Below are 20,981 nucleotides of genomic sequence, written 5' to 3'. Positions count from 1 at the left end.
ATGAGGAGGGAAGGAAGGAAAAGAAAGAAAGAGAGAGAGACAGTGATAGAGAGAAAGAGAAAGAAAGAGAAAGAAAGAAAGAAAGAAAGAAAGAAAGAAAGAAAGAAAGAAAGAAAGAAAGAAAGAAAGAAAGAAAGAAAGAAAGAAAGAAAGAAAGAAAGAAAGAAAGAAAGAAAGAAAGAAAGAAAGAAAGAAAGAAAGAAAGAAAGAAAGAAAGAAAGAAAGAAAGAAAGAAAGAAAATAAAGGCTTCACGTGATAATGCACAGGATTCCCTTAAGTGAAAACATCCTAACCATGGAAATCTGATTCCCACAAACATTTTTACATTTCTTAAAAATCAGATTTAAAAGAAGTCATTGTTTGTTCACTTAAACTGGTTGATTGTATTTTAATTTGGTGATTGGAAGCAGATCCCCAGTGTCTTAACTCCTCTACAAGCATAGCATATATAGTGGGACAGGAGGTGCACTTCTAAGTTCCAGGCATATTTTACAAGGAATTTCCAATTATTTATCTGATAGATATTCAATTCATTGGATGGAAATGAATATTTATCCTTCAAAGAGAAGATTTTTTTTTTTAATCTGGCAGTGGCTATAATAATTTTTTAAACATTTACTGAGCAAAGTTTGTCACAGTTTAACCTTTGTCACAAACCTGAAGCTCAGAGCAGCAGAGCCATTTTTGCTATGGGTCAAAAACCTTTGGAGGGGACTTGAGGCAAATGTCCTGAGTACCTGGGCTCAGCTGCAGAAAACTCATAAAATATTTATGTTTTTCCATGGTGTCAGCAAAAAAAAAAAAAACATATATACCTAGCTGAGCAATTTCAAAAGAGTTCTGCTGTGCATTTGTCTATACCCAAAGTGAAAACTGTGCTGGGGAAAAACCCCAAGATGAGTGGCTTAGGTGAAGCTTTGATAAGTCAAATGATCTTGTGTGGCTTTTTTCACAGAAATTTGAAATGTGTGAAGTTTCCAACATTCTACGTCCATATACGAGAGAGTTTGATTGTTGGTGTTTTGGATTTATTTTTTTTCTATTTCCTTAAATCTTTAAGTGAAAAGGCAGATTTTGAGTCAGGTTTGCTTTCGAAAAATGCCAAACAAAACCAGCTACTGCTCAAAGATCCAGTGGGGATGGGATGGGTCAGGAGTTCTGCCTCAGACAAGCCCATTGCACCTGGGTGGATGAAGACCCCCTCTGTGCCAGTGAGAATATTCCACTCTTCCTAAATTGAGGGATATCTCACCTGGCATGGCAACAGTGTCAGTTTTCCCAACCCTTTGACTAAACTTGAGGTTTTTTTAATTTTGAGATTTTTTTGGGTGGTGTACTAAAGAATGTGGAAGGTTTGGTGTTGGTTAATTATTAATATGTTTATTTTTTTGTTGTGAGATAGGATTAGGAGAAAGGTAAAGAAGTTTTAAAATTTTAAAACAGTATAAAGAAAATTTTATTAAAAGGAAAAAAAGTAGTAAGAATTAAAATAAATTTTTTAGAATTTCTTTTTTGCTTCATTTTTTTTTCATTGATAACATAAAGAAACTAAATTTAGGATTTTTAGTTATTTTATTATTTTTAAACCAATTTTTATTATTTTTTTTAGTTTACCGAGGGAGAGAAGTTTGTTGGTTTTGTTTTTTTTAAGGTCATGGAGATTTTTTTATAAGAGGACTGTGCTTCAGAGCAGAACCAGGAGAGACAACACATCCTCACATCCTCCCCTGAGTAATAAGCCTTGATCTTCTCAAAGCCCTCTCTCTTTTTTTTTTTTTTTTTTTCCAATCTAACCCCAAATAAATGCTGCAGCCACAAGCCCTGTGGCATGACATCTGCTTTGCAAACACATCCTTTATTTGTGTTTTACCCACCTACCACTGTGGCCAGAACAGGGTTTCATCAAGCTGGCCCTTCCTGGTTTGTTTTCTTTCTTCCCTCTGGTCCTTCCAGAACTTTACAAGCTCCTGCAGAATGACTAAAGCACTTGGAAACTTTGTGAGACTCTTCTGGAAGAGGCAAAAGAACATTATTATTCTTGTGTTGGCACAGTATTGATATTCTTGGGTTGGCACAATGGTCCTGAGGTTTGTTCTTCCCCCTACAAAGTGAGAGAATTGATTTGCATCCCAAAAAACTTACCTTATTTCCTGCTCCAGCCCAATGTGAGGACGCTGTATGTGACAGATGTTGCAGTAATTTCACTCAGTATTTCCAGACAAAAAAGACAGGTGGGTCCTCACAGTGTAGGTAAAGTATGGCCTGTTGTGTGATCTTTGTAAAAAATAAAACTTGTTGAAAATGTGGTTAAAACATCTTTTTGGGTCAAAAGGCGTGAGCTGTTTGAGCATTTTTTCTTCTCATGAAAAGATATAAAACCCCTCACCTCCCATTAAAGCATGATTGCCTTCTGGGAGACAGAAACATCGTGTTTGTAGTGTTTCTTCATTATGGTGTGTGTAAATATAATCCTATATTTTCTTGATTAGCATTTTTTAATTGCTTAATGCTATTAAATAACTATTTAATTTTATTCATTGCCATTTGTTTGCCCATCTGCTAAGGGTCATAGCTCTCTCTGACCTTTCAAATCAGTCTCTGCTCCCCATTCAATCCAGATTTGTCAGAAAAAACAGTAAATTTGAAAGTCCTGTCTCATGTTCTGTCTGTTTAACTAAATTAATAAACAGATAAATTCTACCCTGTGAGGGGTTTGATTAAACCTTCCACATTTCCTGTCAAAAGTGGCTGTCCAGGGATAGATGAACAGGTTCCTCCAAGGTCCTGATTTTATATTATCCCAACACTACTGCTCAAAAGGAGCCTTGCTGAGACAGAGCAGTCTGTGATTAAATGAATAATTTCTCAATTCTGTTAAAAAACACCAAATACATGTCTGAAAGGAATGAGATCTAGAAGGTCACGATCACAAGTGAAGGAAAATAGTTACAAATGCCCTCAACAAGGTCTGTGCCACCACAAAAAATATGTGGTAAAGAGGGAAGCAGAATTTTGAATGCATTTTTTTCCCCCAGTTCAAATAAAGAGACAAAACACCCAAAAGTCAGCAGGTAGAAATAAATGTGTTCCTTTCTAATCATTGACACTGAAATGTAAACTGAAAATGGATTGTAATAAAATTATTAACATTTCTTCTAAAACCTTGTAACACTTCTTGCCAGTTCTTCAGAATCTTTTTCAGTGAATATTACATTTATAGGAAAAAGAATGTAATCAGAACGACAATGCTATAGCTTCTTCCAATGTGCCATTGTAAATAATAAGTTTTTGGATGTTTTCCAAATAATAAATAATAAGGTTTTTTTGTTGTTTTCTCATTAGTTCATTTTCTGTTCTCACATTTCAGTGCCTGAGGCACAAAGCACCCAACAGAACACAGCTCAACACCTGCACCTTGCTCACCCCTGGCATTTCCACGCTGAAATTCCTGGGCATGGATGGAAGGAACTGTGCAGCTCTGGAAGTCTCCAGTGCTCAGGCTTTAGCTGTGCCTCTCCTTTGTTCCAGCAGTCCCATTGTGATTCAGCTGGAGATCTGGGCACTCAGCTTTCCAGCACATTGTGTGTGTCACAGGCACATTCTTCTCTCTCTCAGGATTTTTTCATAGAGGAGCACAGAGGAAAGAAAGAGAAAACAATTTCTGTTTCTGCTCCTTGTTTTCCCATGTGGAATGTGTTTGGAGAATTGTTTACCTGGGGTGTTGCTTGGTTGGATTCTGGTGAGGATTGTTTGAGCTGGTGGCCAATCCAACCCACCTGGGGCTGGATTCTCCAGAGATCACAAGTTGTGAGTCAGATATTGTAGTTAGAAAAAGTAAGTTTGTAGTTTTAGTATCTCCTTTAAATAGTATACTAATCTATTTTAGTATAGTTCTAATACAGAAATAATTCAGCCTTCTGAGCTGGAATCAGACATCACCACTTCTTCCCATTGGGTTCACCTGCATTTACAAAATGTGCATGGCTGTCTCTGCTCAAGTCCCATTTGTTCCAAACATGAGGAGCAAAATTATGAGTTGCAGGCTTTGTGGGGAAGTGGAAGGTGAAAAGCCCGTGAAAGCCTGATAAAGATCCTCTAGGAGAAATGAGGGAGACATTTGTGTTTGTTATGTTTTTTCTGTCGTTTATTTCACAAATTATTTCAAGTCAGTGAAGGAAGGAGGTTGCGACGTGCCAGATCCTGTTGGATTCAGTGTCTGACATCCACAGGGACTTCTGGACCAAGACCAAGTACAGAAGAAATTCTGGTCCAAGACAGAAGAAATGCTGGAGTCGATGCAGGTGCGCCAGTCAGGAAACACAGACAGTTGCATGTTAATACATTAAAAGGCACAGCAGAAGCCTCACTTCCTTTCTGGCCTGAGGAAAAGAAAAAGGTTCAGCAGGGATTACTCGGGTCATTTCACACCATCAATCAAACTTTCAGATAAACTCCCTTGGAAACCCAAAACCCCATGAGTTTGTTCAGTGAGGAGAGCTCTCAGAGCCTACATATAGAAGTAATATGTATTTAGTAGTAATATATACTTATATATATTATATAAGTATATATTACTTATATATACTTATATATATATTACTTATAAATATATTCCTTATAAATATATCTATTATAATATACTTATTTATATATTACTTATATATATATATTATTTATAAATATATGTAGTAGTAATATATATAAAGCAAGATGGAGGTTTAAGGGGAGAGGCTGGTTCTTCTTCTTCACCTTATTCTCCGTGGGTTAGGGTGGTTTTGTGCAATTGGATAAAAAAATCCACACTGTGGGGCATGAGGGATTAGTTGTTGGGTTAAAAGTAAAAATAATTGATGTTTCATTTCTTAATTGGACAGTTAATCCTTAAAAGACCTTGTAAAGAGAGATGGGGCTCCATTTTTAGTTGGTTGGAGTGGCGTGCTGAAGAACTCACGACTTGTAGGACTGTATTACAGGTAAGAAATAATAAACCTTTGAGTCTGAACAACAAATAATGTTTCTGTGCATTTAATCCCAACCCTGACCAAGGAAGAAAAAGAAGATAAAACCCAACAGGAGGTGACCTTGTCACTCTCCACAGCTCATGAAAGGTGGCTGTGCTCAGGTGGGGTTTGACTCCTTCTCCAGGCAGCACTGACAGAACCAGAGGACACAGCTGCACCAAGGGAAATACAGGTTGGATGTCAAAATGTTGTTTTACAGAAAGGATGACAAAGTTCTGGAATGGCTGCCCAGGGAGGTGGTGGTCACCATCCCTGGGTGTGTTTAACAAAGCCTGGGTGTGGCACTGGGTGCCAGGGTTTGGTTGAGGTGTTGGGGCTGGGTTGGACTTGATGCTCTTGAAGGTCTCTTCCAACCTGGTGATTCTGTTCTAGACTGGACTGATTCTTGTTCTACACTCAGCTGCAGCTTCCCTCTCGGGGACCAGGTGTTGAGGTGACTCCAAGAGTGTAAAATTCCTCATTTCCCAGCCCATGCAGCCAAAGAAAAGTCTGAATGCACAGGATTGGCTTCTCAAGGTTGTTAATTTTCCTTTATCTAGAATATTCTTTCTCTGCCCTGCTGAGCTCTGTCCAGCAGCTCGGCCATGGCATTCTGTCTGCCCTCAGGGGGTGTTTGCATTTTATACCAAAAACTGCCTGTGCCACGTTTACAATAATGTGTCAATATCTATAATTCATGTTGGACAGTGTGTCTGTCCTTAAACCAACAGAAAAGTGTCACCAGCACAGCAAGACATGAAGGGCAAGAAGAAGGAGAAGGTCAGGACACACTCAAATCCTTCCATCTTGTCCCTTGAACCCCACTGTAAAAACCCCAAAATTCTACTTTTTCACCCTGTGTTAACTCAACTACCACACTACTCAAACCCTTGTGGCTTGTAATTCCTCACACAGAGTTGGCAGCTTTTTCCACGGGCTAAAATGGAAGCCACAGGTGTTTTTGACTTCATGCCAGGGTCTGGAGCCAGCCAGGGCAGCCAGAGGGATGTGCTGGGCTCCAACACTTCCCCTCCACTCATCCCCTCTGCACTCAGGTCTGGCTGTTCCTGTTGAGATGGACAGAAGTCACACACACACACTTGTGCAGTGACAACAGCTTCTTCTTTATTATAAGGTGTTCTCAAGATTTTGTACCTTTAACGAAGAGTGATCTCAAGTCATTATTCACATCAAAGCATCTCATTATATTTATTGGAGGAAGTCCAGTAGGATGATGCCAAAATGCACGGTCTCAGGATGTAAAAACGGCCATTTCCCACCAATGCTGGAAGCCAAAGTCCTCATATCTGCCTCCAAATATTTAATTTTTTTTTTTTTGGTAAGTGTATCTTGGTCCCTTTGAGGGCAAAAATACTGGTTATGGTGCCTTCATTCAAAAATTCTCACTCCGTGTTTCCCTCCTTCCCTTCCCTTCAATGATTTATGTAAAGAGACAGAAAATATCAGCTGAGTACCCTCTGTTGTATCTTGGCTTTTTGTCCCATCAACTTAAATTGTTTTGAGCAATACCTCCTGTGAATTATTATTTTCAGCCTATTCTACCTCATGAGGAAGCTTTTTTTTTTCCTTGACAAATGTCCCAAACTCTCCATTTCTTATTTCCACCCCATTATGCCCACTTATCCCCTTACACACACAACATTTTTGTTCCACTACTGCACCTCAGATCCCTGTGTTTCAGATAAGAGTTTCATACAGAATATCACATATTCAATTAGCTGGGATTTTTTTCCTTATTCTAGAAAAAAAACTTAACCCACTGATTGACTCTGGTTGTATTACAGGAATATAAAAATGGCCTCATTTCTAACAAAGCAAAAGGCCTGCAGCAGTAACTGCAAACAGAATCAAGGTGAAAACAATAATTTTTGGAGTCTGCAGTTACATAAATTGTGCAAGAAATTTACTTAGAAACTACTTGCAGACTGGTTTAATTCAGTTACTGATTTATTCAAGTAAGCAGCAATTTCTGAGAGCTGCAGCACTTTTATTCTGTCAAATTTCACAGACGGGAGCATTTGCATGAGAAAAAAAAAAGGAAAAGGTTCCTTTACCTCTGTTATTGGCACAAATTCAGTCAACAAAAGCCAGTATTCCCAACATAAACATACCTCAAGCAGGAAGTTTTCATCAGCTGTTTTTCACACAGTTTTCAGTCTGGATTCATTAAACACTTTCTGTTTATGTCTCAGTTCCTCACTCACCTGTGACAGAAGGCATCACTAAAACTTCTCAAAGTGGCAACTTCGATTCTGGCACCTGTGAGAGCAAAATATCAATTTATAAGCCAGAAATTCATAAGCCAGAATTTATAAACCAGGTGCTAAACCTGAATGATTGTGATCTGTCAATGCATTGTCAAAAGGGTGATTCCCATTATTTTATAACCCTAATTTCTAAATCTGATCCCAGCTCTTAATCTGAACTCCTCAAATGTGCCCTTTCAAAATTGTTATAGAAAACAGCTGATAAACAGGTGTTAGAAAAAGAACTCCAGGAAAATTGTCACTTTCTGTCACCTTAAGTAAATAATAGATAAAGAAACCTATTCATCTGTTCTGATATTATTATTTAGTGCTCATCATTAATTTTTTCATTAGCATTAATCAAGGTTACTTTTAATTTTCTTTAAAATAGTTCACCTCAGGAGCAGTGAGCTTCCTTTCAGAGTTGCTTTTGGAAAGAATGAAACCACTTGAAACTTTGAAACCCTGACTCATCCAAAGATTCAGTACAGCTCAATTTCACATTGATTTTTTTTTTTTCCCCCTCCATGGACAAGCAAACTTACACTGATGTCACCTGTAATACCTCACCAGTTGACTAAAGACATAATGTCCTAAGATCTGTAAATATTTTCAGACAAGTGACTTTTAGAGCAAGTGGAAAACTCCCAGTGTTGCCCATCAGCGAGGTTCTCCCAGGGTAAAACTTAGGGGAGAAAGGAGACCTGACACCCTGTCCTTATGATTTACTAGTGTGAGAGAGCTCAAAACATTTCATCTTCAAAACATCACCTGTCTCCCTGCAGCCTTCCTTGCTCCTGAAAGCCTTTTACAGCCTGTCAGCTCCCCAGCCAGCAAAGCCAACACTACAACCATTAAATTTAAGGAAAAAAACAAAATTATTTAAACCTGTTTGGTTTTCGGGGTCTTTTCTTTTTTTTGTTTAGTTGGGGATTTTTGGTTTGGGTTTTTTTTTTTTTGGGGGGTGGGGTTTTTTTGTGTGTTTTGGGTTTTTTGGGGGTTTTTCTGGGGTTTTTTGAGGTTTTTGGGGGGTTTTTATTGTTTGTTTGTTTGTTTGTTGTTTTGTTTTGGTGGTGTTGTTTTGTGGTTCGTTTTTTGGTGATTTTTTTTGAGTTTTATGTTTGGTTTGGGTTTTTTTTTTTGTGGTGGTGGTTTTTTTGGTTTGGTTTTTTTTTTCCCCGTTTTCCAGTGGCCTTTTCTTCTGTGGTCGCTCAGCAAGGACAGCTGTGGGTGCTGGGTGGACCCTGCTTGGATTAATCCCAGAGGGAGCACTCCCAAAGCACACCCACACACTCCTCCTCCCCTCCCAGCTTCACCCTCCTCTGCAAATCAACCAAGAAACAAACCAGATCCCCTCTGCCTTTGGTTATCAGTGCCATGGATAATCCCCCCTGGTAACAATCCATGTGGCCAATAATCAATCAAAGGGAGGGGATTAGCAGCGCTGAGAAAACGCACCGTGACAAAACACTTTTCCTTGCTCCTGCTCAGAAGATGGCCAGGAAAAGCTTCTTCTCAGGCTAATTGCTGACAACTGTGAGGTGAACAGCCTGTTATCACAACCAGCTCCCTTTTTAAGAGAAGGGATGCAATTAAAACCCTCAGCATGTCACAGAACGTGACGTCCGTTTATTGTTCGTGTTTCACACAAATGGAGATTTATCTCGTCTCACACAGCAGATGCTACCATGGAACACTCACATTCAGGGAAGAGAGGCAGGCCTGGGAAATTCTGGGTGAAGAAGGTACAGGGAGGAACAGAAATACCTCATTTTATGAGTGTGTTGGTGTGGGAATCCAGAGCTTCCCTCTGGCTGCCCTGGCAGGTCTGGGACCCTGGCAGGGGTCAGGAACCCCATGGACAGAGCCCCCAGAGACACTGGCTGTGATCTCTGCCCATGGAAAAGAGTTTTCAATCTTACAGCATGAATTACCAGCTCTGAGGGTTTCATATAAGTCATAAGTAAGTGTGGCACGGGTGCAAAAGTAAAATTTTAGGATTCTAGATGAGGGGTCCAAAGGGGACAAACTGGAGGAAATTGGGTGTGCCTTGTCCTTTTTCTCCTTCTTCATGCCCTCCATGTCTCACTGTGGTGTTGGCATTTTTCTGTTGGTTCAGGCTGGGGACACACTGTCCAACGTAGGTGACAGATATTGGCACGTTCTTGTAAATGCAGCCCAGGGAGTTTCTGGTATTTAATGTTTGTCACATCCCACTGAGGGCAGAGCCCCACACGCTGCCCTGCAGGACAGAGCTGGGCAGGGCAGCAGAACATGTGAGAGATAAACAGAATAAACAACCTGGAAACCAGCACAGACCAATTATGGCTTCTGCTTTGGCAGCGGGGCTGAGAGACAGAGACTTTCTGCAATCTCAGGATATTTAAATATCACAGAATCCAACAAGCTGGTAGGTTCTGTGTCAGAGCCTGGCTGTGGCAAAAGGTGTGGGATGAGCCCAGGTTGCTGCGGATTGGGAGGCACCAGGAGGAGTATTTCTCTCCATAAATTGCTGTGCAGTGCTTGGAAAAAAAAACATGTGAAGAGACAAAAACCAACACACTGAGCACAACCAGAAGTCCACTCAGCCTCTCACCAGAGAATTTTCTTCAGTGGGCATTGCCCAGTGGTGTAAGGTGACTTCTCCTAATTAGCAGTGATGAGCTAAAGGTGAAATCCTGGTGTTAACTGAACAAAGACCAGGGATATCTTCCCTGCAATCCAGCAGACACAATCAGCTGCTCCTGTGGCTGGCAGCCCTGATTTGTCCATTGTGCACTCACAGGGTCTCAGCCCTTGCCCCACCACCCCACACCACCCCTGGGCTGAGAACAAACCCTGCAGTGCCAGGATGTCACACAGATGGACAAGAACTCATAGTCTTGCATATATTTTGGGTTGGAACTGGATGATCTTCAAGGTGACTCCCAACCCAAATTTTTCTGTGACTCTGTGTCTCCTGTAGCCAGCCATCAGGCTACTAAGAACAGTGGAAAGTGGGATTTAGCCACTTTTTAGCTCTTTGAACAACAATTAAATCAAGCAGTCCTTTCTTACGCCTCTGAACTACTCCATCAGGAATTATACCTTTACTTTGCACAGCCTGACTCATCATTGCACTTAATTTCATCTGTTACTAATCAGACACTTAGAAACCTGGTAAATTTTCTTTTATTTCCATAATTTCTGCTTTGTGAAAACAAGAAGAAAAGTGGCTAAATATTACTGAGCAGACCCATGGCAAAGGAAATACAAGTTTTGTAATGCCTTTTGCAGTCTTCATGTTCTGCCTCCTGCCTTTCCTCCTCCACTCCCAGCATGGAGGTGCCCTCAGCAAAGCAGAAGGATGGGTTCATCTTTTCTAAGTCTGGCCACCCATCACCTCTCCTTCTAGGTAAATTTATTTAAATAATGCAATATATTTAGTATCTGAATGTACATTTTTAAAATGCGTATGTTAATGCAACAAAAAATTGCTACCTTATATCTGTACTGTACACCAAACTTATGTTTGCAAAGAGAAGGGCATTTAAAATTAACCCTCATTTGACTCAAGACTGGGAGAAACCCCCTATTTTATAGCAAGTTATGGAAGACCCTTGCAGTAAAATGCTACAATTAAAATCCTTAACTGTGTGGCTGATGGACACAGACTCCCCAAACCAATTAAAAACATTTCCAAGGGGATCATAGGCAAAGAGCTGATGACCCCCAGAGGTGTTTTTGGGTTCCCATGCCCTCTGAACACAAACATGATGCAGGCTCATGATGGAAGGTCTCAGGCATGGACAGCTGTCCCATGCAGCTCTTGTATCAAGCCAGGTCATGTATTTTCATTTATCAGCCTCAAAAACACCATAGAAAATCAGAGGGGTCTCTGTGAGGGAATTTTTTGCCTGCTCCAGTCAGAAGACTTGGGATGAACAATTCAGTTCTATTTGTTTCTCTTTCTGAGAGAGATTGTGGCAGAGGGGAGCACACAACTGCTGGGGAAGAAAATGGAGATTTTAGTTCATCCTGCACCACCCTGGGAGTGTCCAAGGCTGGCTTGGACAGGGTTGGAGCCACCTCGTCTAGTGCAAGGTGTCCCTGCCCAAGGCAGGGGTTGAATGGGATGAATTTTAATGTTTTTCCTGACCCAAACTATTCCAGGCCTGTGATCTTCTCCAGGACGAAATAAACCATTATATTACCTCTGTTCCTTCCAGCTATCTGTGACTCCAGACCTGCTGGTGGTTGGAGAAAATTGTCTCTGGTTTTCCTTAAACACTCAGAGAGAAGACAAATCCACCACATCTTGGGTGGTTGTTTCAGCTGTTTCAGTATTTTTTTTCTTTTGACTCCCCCAAGGAAATGCTCAGGCCCTGTTTTAGGAGAAGCCTAATTATGTTTTAGGACTTTGCACAGCATAGCATCTATATGGCATATAGAATTTGCTTTTTTTTTGAAATTGCATCAATCCTCACTTCTTAGAGCACCAATCAGTCACTGGAGTTGGCCAAGAATTACCTACAGGTTTGGATTTGTAATGAATTTTTCCTTCTTTTCCGCAAAGTGAGAACATCCGTGGGGTGATGGTGGGAGTTGTCATCTCCTTCATGTCCTGGGCTCCTTTGCATGCACATATTTCCTACAGCACAACAGTTTTTCTTCCTTTTGTGGAGGTGCAGCTATGAGGTGCAGGGGGCTGTGGTGCTCAGCTGATGGAAGCAGAAAACAGCTGGACCCAAACACCACAGCTGCACGTGCAGATGTGGATTAACCCTGCAGCAAAGCACTCCACTTTTCTAAATGTAAATGGTTTTAGAGCTTTAATTTCTCTAGACCCTTTCCTTATACACCTCAGCAGGTTTTGCACAGCTGCAAGATGATGTACACCCTGAATTTAAGAAGAGAAAATCAGAATCTCTCAGGTCAGTGATTTTTTCTTCCTTCCACCATTGTTTGCAGCAGGGATTTTCCTACCAATTCATGGACCACCTGACCCTGCCAATACCAGACAGGAGTTGCTGTGCTGGAAGAGAAAAGGCTTTATCTCACCCAGAAACACCTCCCTCCCTGCGAGCACAGCCAGCAGTGGTTTGTCCTGGTGTTCACAGATCACTGTGTATTTGGCAGGTGGGGCTGAGCTCCCAGCAGAGCATGATTTGTGGTAATTAATATTGTGGATTAGGATTTTTCCTTCCTTTCCCCTCACCCTTGTCCAGGGCTTTCATAAATGATAATCCTTTGGCCAAACACATCCTCACCTGCTCGTGCCCAGGGCAGGAATCAGACATGTGCTGATATCTCTTGCCTGGGACCCAAAATTTAAAATATTGTATTTTAGAGATAAGTGGTTTAATTAATTCTGCAAACTCCTTGGATGATGCTGTTTTCAATATAAGGATAAAATTTCTTCCAGCTCTCACTTATTTTTGACAAAGGCAATACTCCTTTTTCTACCTCCTGCTGCCAGCCTGCAGTTCCAGCTGTCCCAGACTAACCTGCTTTCTCATGTGCCAAGCTCTTCACAAAATAGGCAGAGATGTCACTCCATGCATTTATTTCTTCAGAAAATAAAAAAAAATAAGAAGTCTATTTGCCTCTTTACGGGCAAAGGCTTTTGAAGCAAAATAATCTGAACCAAGCTTTAGAAGGTTATTAAAAAAAATAAAATAAAACAAACAAACAATCAAGCAAAGCTCACTGCAGATGGCTGGGAGCAGCACCTCATTTTTCACTATGGGGGTGGCTGGTGACTTTATTTTTCTTGGCCCTGAGAAAGACCAAGCATTCCTTGAGCCATGTAAATATCCAGCTACGCCTCACTCAGTGCAAGAGGAGCACAAGCATCAGTGGCTTTTCATCAGACACATGCTGGCTGCTCTGAGGCTGAGCTTTCAGGGGGGTGGGCAGAGGAAGGGCCAGCAAAGTTCATGGGAACATCCCAGCCCCTGCAAAATGCTTTCAGCAAGGTATTTGTGATGCTCCCAGTGCTAAACCTCAGGGGCTGCTGTCCCATCTGTCCCCAAAATGTGGTGCAGTAAAAAGAGAGATGCCCACTTCTCCAAGGCACCCATGGGGAAAGTTTATCCCCAGCTCTTGCTGGCCAGGGATGGGCCCAAGGTTTTGGGAGTTCCCTTTGGGAGGACACGAATCCGTTCCCCTCCGTGGTGCCACCACCACGGGCAGAGCTGGGCAGGGCAGGACGTGGCTTTAAATCATTTTCTGGTGGAGCAGAGAACACATGTGGCACTCCCCAAACCAGAGAGCTGTCACCACTGAGTGATATCACAGCTGGCCAAGAGGAGTTCTCCTCTGGTGGGCAGAAATGCCTCTCCTGACTGGTTTTGTGGATGCATTCCTCCTCCCCGTTGTTCATTGAGTCAACTTGGGCTGCCTCTCCAGTCTGTGCTGAGAGATCCAGACTCCTCTTCCTTGTGCAGAACATATAAAACAAATGAAGAAAACAAAATTACCAGCACCAGACCCTTCCCTAATACTCTGGATATGTAAAAAGATGTTATTTTTGAGGGGAGTGAAAACATTTTATCTGGTAATTCCAAGTTAATGGTCGTTTTTCTTGAAAAGAAGCATCTGGACCGCCTAGGCACCTCCGCAAAAATCAACCTCAGTTTAAATGTGGTTGTAAAAATCAAATTCAAGCACTTGGCAGCCCTTTCTTCCTGGAATCCCAAGAAAAATCTTATCTGAATATGAGGGCAGGAGTCAGAAGGCAGTAACAGAGCAGCTGAACATTTACAGTTGAATTTTGCAAAGTAGGGAAATGTCAATTTCTCCTCCACAACTTTCAGGGTACAGTACAAAATATCTCCCTAACATTTTTTTCCTAAGCATTAAAAAGTTTAGCCCAACAAAGCAGTTGTTTTGCATAGGTTCTCTTTTTAATCTCTTGGCTTTGTGCTCAGGAAGACATGAGACAAAGACAGCTTTTAGTGTGGATGACAGCACAGGAGATCCTAATTACACCTGGGGAGAAACAATTCCTGTCTTTCAATTAACAGCTTTTCTTAAAAGAGGCAGAAAATATGGTTAGGCTGCAAAGACAGATCTTCAGGCATTTTTTGTTTTTTTAAAGATCATTCAGAAAACTTTACATTTTCAGACAAGACACCTCTTTCATTTAGCTCAAAGATCTTTTAATCTTCTGAACTTACATAATTTGAAAGAAAAAAAAAGTTAAAAAAAACCAAACCCAAGAATTTTCATTTTAAAGGACAATATGCTTCGACAATTTTAAAAAATTTGTTTGCTATATTTCAAAATTTAAAAAAAAAAATTATTTTCGTAGCTACATTACCTACTGGATTTGCCTGCAAGCCCATCCTGTGAAAACCAGCTTTTGGCACCTGTATGATTACATGGCTCTATTCCCATCAGCAGAAGGACCAGAGATTCCCCAATACAACCCTGAATCATGACTAAACCTGGTGATTAATTAACAAATTCACATTAATCCATCTAGACCCTCCTTGATGCTACTGTAGGAGGAAGGCAAAGCGCTGAATCACAAAAACCTTATTTTTATTTCCATATCAGCAGCTGGGTGTCTCCTCTCAAATGGGCTGGGACATCCCTTGGGCAGTTTGGGTCACCAGTAAAAACATCTCTGAATTTTCAACCCCGTGCTCAGCACAAAGCCAGACACAGCCCCACAGCAGCCACGGGAGGGAGAGGAACTCTACCCAGCCAAAACCAGCACAACCCCAAAAACAGCTGCAGCGAGTTCCCAGCACCACCAGCCTGGCTCTCGCTGTCCCAGGTTTTACCAGGAAGGATCTCTTCCATGAGAAATCACACTTTCAGGTAGTGGAAATTGGTGTTTTTCATTTAAATTAACAGAAACATAACAATTCCTCAGCATGGCAGACAGGAAAGGAAAATAATGTAGGTGTGTGTGTATTCTGCTTTAGGGTCCTCAAGACCACAATTATATTGGACCTTCAATTGAGAGGCTTGCAATCACTCCCCAGAAGCTCCTTTATTATTAATTATATTTCAGAATGACCCCTGATCTGGATTCAGCACTGTTTGAAGGGAAAGATACCACAATCAATGCAGGGCACAGCCCAAAAACTTCTGTTATTGACTGGTTTTTTGTCTTTTCCTACAGTAGCTCCTCTTATCTCCCAAAGAGCCAAACCAATCACATTATAAAGAAGATGGGTGTTAAGATGACAGGAGGAAAATCTCACCTAAGGGACAGAGAAAAATGGCACAGACCAAAACCAGGTCTGAAATGGCACCAGCAGCAGGAGCCATGTAACAACACTGACAATGTAGCATCAATAGTAATAAAATAAAAATTAGTGCTGCATCCCCAATTTCCCTTTCCCCACAATATAACTCTTCTTCTGGCTTGGTATTTGAGAGCTGGATTGTTTTGTTAGTAATCAGGAGAATGGTTACAGGAGAACTTACAACAAACCTGTTTGGCGAGAAAGCTCCCTTGGAAAAAAATTTAAAACAAAGCAAATTCTCAAGACAGGAGACAAAATGAGAAGAAGAATAATAAAAGTCAAATGAGAAGTCTCCAAGGGAAAAAGAAAAAAAAAAAAAAAAGAAAAGAACAGAATAAAAAAGGAAGACTTAATTATGCACTAGTTTCTTTTCCTAGCATGTTTCTTGACTTGGCACAGCTGGAAAATAGAAAGCTCACTGCCAAAATATCAAATGTCCCTGGTGTGGGCTCCGAGCTCGTAAAGTTGTGTGTGTGTCTTTTTCTCCCTGCTCGTCTGATTGCACAGGAAGATTGAAATGAAGGGCTCAGTGAGATAAATACTGGCAGCTGTCTGGAAGCTCTCTGCAGAGGGCAGGTCCCTTGCAAGGAGCCACAAGGGGCTTTTTTCAGCTTTATTTGGCCGAGGCAGCGGCGATTTTCCAAACTGGGTCTTTCCAGAGGACGCTGCTGTCAAGTCCCCCCAGCCCACTTGCCATTTCTCAGTGATGGATTGCCATTCTGTGGACATGGGATGCGCCACAGAGTTAAAACAAAGTTTTGTTTCATGAAGGAGTGGGCTCCTCTCTGCAGCTTGCAAACAATGAGCTTTCTGTACAGCCAGCCCTGTGATAGGACTGTAAAAGGATATGGAGTTTAGCACAGAAATAGGCCCCAGGCTCTACGGTACAATTCAGCCATGAAAATGCTGGCCTTTTCCATTCAAATATTACACAGAATTTATATATTTAAATCGGGATTACATGCCGTTTTTGAAAAGAAGCTGGTGTTCTGTACATGATAAATTTTCCAGATTTCTAGTCACTGGGACCAGGAACAGTATTTTTCTGCCCAATTGGTGTACATTTCTTCAAAGAGATCTTCCCCAGACTTAATTTCATTTGGCTTACAATATTTTGTGACTTCACTTCCTTTATGGCAGGGAATATTTCAGACTGTTACAGCTAAAAATAGCGTTAAGAAATATTGTGATTTATATTGAGACTTGCAAAAATGGTGATATATCCTTGTGACACCATGACATACATATAAAAATACAGTTTCTAGCCAGTGACAACTCACCTATCACTGACCATATCAACATGGGTCTTAATGTGATGGGAATGGTGCAGGGATTTGCAAAATAGATGTAAAGAGTGCTGTGATTTTTGTCAGGCAGGTTTCAGGATGGGATGGGATGAGGTTAGAATATGGAATAGATTAGAAAATGAATAGAATAGAATAGAATAGAATAGAATAGAATAGAATAGAATAGAATGGAATGGAATGGAATGGAATGGAATGGAATGGAATAGAATAGAATAGAATAGAATAGAATAGAATAGAATAGAATAGAATAGAATAGAATAGAATAGGTTGGAAAATACCCTAAATCTCCTCTTGTCCCACCCCCTGCCCCCTTCCATTAGACCACAAGGCTTATGCTGCTGGAGACAGGGTGGAAACACCAGCTGGAGCTGTGGACAGGCAGCTCCAGACACAAAATACCTATTTTTTATAGGTATATTTTATATCTATGGCAAGGTCAGATGACACACTGCTCCAGGCACAGGATGAATCAGGCTTGGGTGAATTAAGGGATAGTTCAGCACTACCAATATGCCCTTGGAGGCACACTCAGAGGCTTCTCCCTCCCTCTGCTGACACTTTTATAGCCTTTGGCTCCCACTGGCTTGAGCAGTTTACTGTGGGTAAACATTTCAAACCATAGGACAGGCTGGTCAAAGTGCTTTTCCCCACAATTAAAAACCCTTTTGCTAATTACATTTGTTCTTGAAGTCCTTTACAGAAGGCTTTCCCACCATTATTTGTGACTCCTCTTTATCCTCTATCATGTGAATGTTTTATTGTAGGAACATGGGCTTACCCCATTTTGCATAGCACCTCCCACCAACACTTGGCATAGGACGATTATTTTGCTCATATTTTCCTTTTAAGTTTCTCAGCCATCCCTGGCTTGTTTCCACTTGAGCTCTGGGAACAATGATGGAACTGAAATGTGCAGAAGCCTACTGAAACAGGCAATCTGCTGACAGAATAAGATGTGATTAAAAAACAGTTTTGAGAGTTTCAATAACCCATTCTTCTAAAACTTCGCAATGCCACAAATGGGATGCAGCACAAATTGCCTGAAAAAAGATGAGTGAAAAGATCAGCTGGATTGCTTTTGGAACGCTGCAGATGGATCAGAGCCTCACCTGTTTGCATTCTGCAGGAGAACACGGACCAAACGCTTGGAAATGTGGAGTTTAGGGGTTTGCCAGCTCTTCCTTGGCCCTCAGAGGAATTCCCAAGGAATGCCACATGCATGGACAGATAGAACACAGTGAATGTGCCGTCACTGGTGGGTGTGATGCCCTTAGGTTATAACTGAGACAACATTTGCAGGGAAGAGTCAAAAAGATAGCTGAGGTAGCCAGTTAACTCGTACCAAAGATCTTTACCGTGTTTTTTTCTGACTGAAACTGTTAATGTTAACTTTTCACACAAATCTGCTGTGAATGCAAATTCATCTCAGGCAAGAAAAGATCTTGCCAGAAGAAGAGAGGGACAGGCTGGGTTAACAGCATGATTTATTTGTGTCTCCTATCTAGAAAAGTTAATTCAGGTGGAAGCTGCCACATTAAACCCAGTGGAGTCATTCTGCTTCCTCTGAAATACATCAGGAGAAGCAAGAGTCACTTTGAAAGGAGGAGAGATAAATACCCTGTTTCTTTCACTTTGAATGTTTTCCCCCTCCACTTTCAGAAGCCCTGGATCTTCAGCACAAAAGAGACACAGCACGTGCCCACCTGTGACTTTCCTCACTCAGCAGAATTTTCCAGGCTTAAAATATAAGACATGTTGAAAACCTTACAGGCTGAGAACACTGCAGACACTGAGCTTGGGAGTTTCCTACTGTGAAGGTATTTCCAAAACAGGAGATAAAAAAAAGAAAGAAAGAAAAAAAAAAGATAAAAAACAAAACCCCACAACCAACCAAACAATAAACTGAAGGGAGACGAGTTGTCCAACACTAAATGAAGTCAGCGTCGATGTGTCTAAATGTGTGATACCAGCAGTGACACACAACAGCCTTTGCCTCTGCCCAGAAACACCACAGAGAGACAAAAAGATAATAATAATAATAATAACGAAATTGTAATTTCACAGACTCCTATTAGAAATGGAGGGGCCTGCAGAGAATGCCAGAGAAGAGACAAAGGGACTTGGGCAGTCACAGGGGCCCCATCCTTGGGTTTTGTTTGGATTTGAGTCCTTGGTAGGAACCTTTACCCTGTGGCTGAAGAGGTTTGGGTGGTGAGGTCCCGAGTTCCCAGGCAAGAGTGAGTGAAACCTTGGTGCCATGGAAGCAAAAGGGATTTTTGGTGATGCCTTAGGATTTTAGCTTTTATAATTTTCATGAATTTGTGATCCTGCAGTTCTTTAGTGTATAACTCTGAATTTCATATCCAGTGCCAGCTGCTGCTGTCCCATTTTGGGCAGACACAGCAATTCCTCTCCAGGCCTGGCAATCAAGGACACCTCACTGCCCCAGGGCCCAGAAATGAAAATAAAAGTGACTTGGGGGAGAAACCTGGGGTAAATGCCTTCATTAGCTGAAGCTGTAATTGTTAGATTAACCCCCAATGTGCAAATGGATCAAAACTTTTATAAAAGTGTGAAAACCCGTGACACATAGTCCATTTTTGGGTGCAGCCCCTGGGGTGCTTTGCCCAAAATCTCCCTGAAGGTCCTTCAACAAATATATTTCCTTTTAGTCCCCTTAATTCTGTCTGGCCTCTGTTTTTAGGTAGCCCCAAGAAGGCACCAGTGACACTGGATTTAACAGGCCAAAACTCATCCCAAAGGGTTTCCACGGTTCCAAGCACAGTTGTGTTCTCACCTCAGGTAAGCTCTGCAATACAGGTATCAATAAAAACTCACCATTCTGCCAGAAGTGACTCCCAGTCCCGTGTTCAAACTTAAATACCTAAAATTTAAAAAATAGAATCTCTACAAAACCAGTGAACATTATAAATTTGGACATGATTTCCTCTGATTTTCTGTACATAACATTTTAAGAAGCAGAGGCACTTCCAGGCACAATCCTAAAACACTTCAGGAATAACTAAGAATAAAAAGATGCTACAATTTGCTTATGGCAAAGATGATTATTTTTGATTTTTCTGCCCAGGGACAACAACACATAAAAGACCCAACCTTAGGAATAATATTGCCCACAGCAGAAGAAGGTTTGTATTTGCTATTTCTAATTTAAAAAATTAAAGTTACTGAACTTTTTCCAGCACAAAGTATCCTTCTGCTGCAAAACTTTTTTTTTTTGAAAGTGCTTTCACATTTCCTCCAAAACTTAAGTTATAAATTGTGATTCATATTAAAATATTAAAAATGACATTCTAATCCCTTTTAATTTCCACACATATTTTTGGCTTAAAATTATGGCAAAAAATATTAATGCTTCCTTGCAGTAGGTCATTATAAATAGAGCTTCACTTCTTATTGAAAAAACAAATTTTGAACTCTGAGAACAGTATTATTTTCATGAGAGGGCGTTTTTTATTAAAGATTCAAGGCAGGTGTCTCCAGCACACTAAGGGTTTTTTTTCATTTTATTAAAACTAACTTCTTTTTAACAGCGGAAGTGTGCCTTGGGAAGATTAAACCTGAATTTTCTCTGAGATAATTGTATTTCTGCTCCTCTCTGATGTCACCACGGAGAGGTCTGGGGCACTGCTGAGGTGTAAGCACGAGTGTGCAAATTGTGTTGATACTGACCAAGTTGTGGGTGGAAAATGTCCCAGCTAATTGCAGTTCTTGTATAAATCACTCCCTTGCTGGTTTTCAGCTGTTTTTCGGAGCATGCCCCTTCACAAAGTGCTGAGTATCTCCAGGCAGGTTTGTGGGATGGTAAAATCCATTATTTTACCCTAGAAACAGGTTCCACCTCAAGCAGGAGGTCTCCAAGCACTTCCCTCCTGCCTGACGAGCCCCAGCACACCCAAATCATGGACGAGCAGCACAAATCTGCCCCAAAAAAACCTCCAGGCACTTTTCCCTCCTCAGCAGCTCTCCTGTGTGACACCCCACCTGGGACTAGACCTTGCTGTGGGGTTCCCTTCTTTGTGTATTTTACCAAGGGCCAGTAATTTTTATTTATTTATTTATTTATTTATTTATTTATTTATTTATTTATTTACTTATTTACTTATTTACTTATTTACTTATTTATTTATTTATTTATTTATTTA

The sequence above is a fragment of the Lonchura striata genome, chromosome Z (assembly GCF_050655825.1).
Source record: "Lonchura striata isolate lonStrDom1 chromosome Z, ASM5065582v1, whole genome shotgun sequence".
NCBI classification, from domain to species: Eukaryota; Metazoa; Chordata; class Aves; order Passeriformes; family Estrildidae; genus Lonchura; species Lonchura striata.
Note: the sequence above shows the minus strand (reverse complement) of the source record.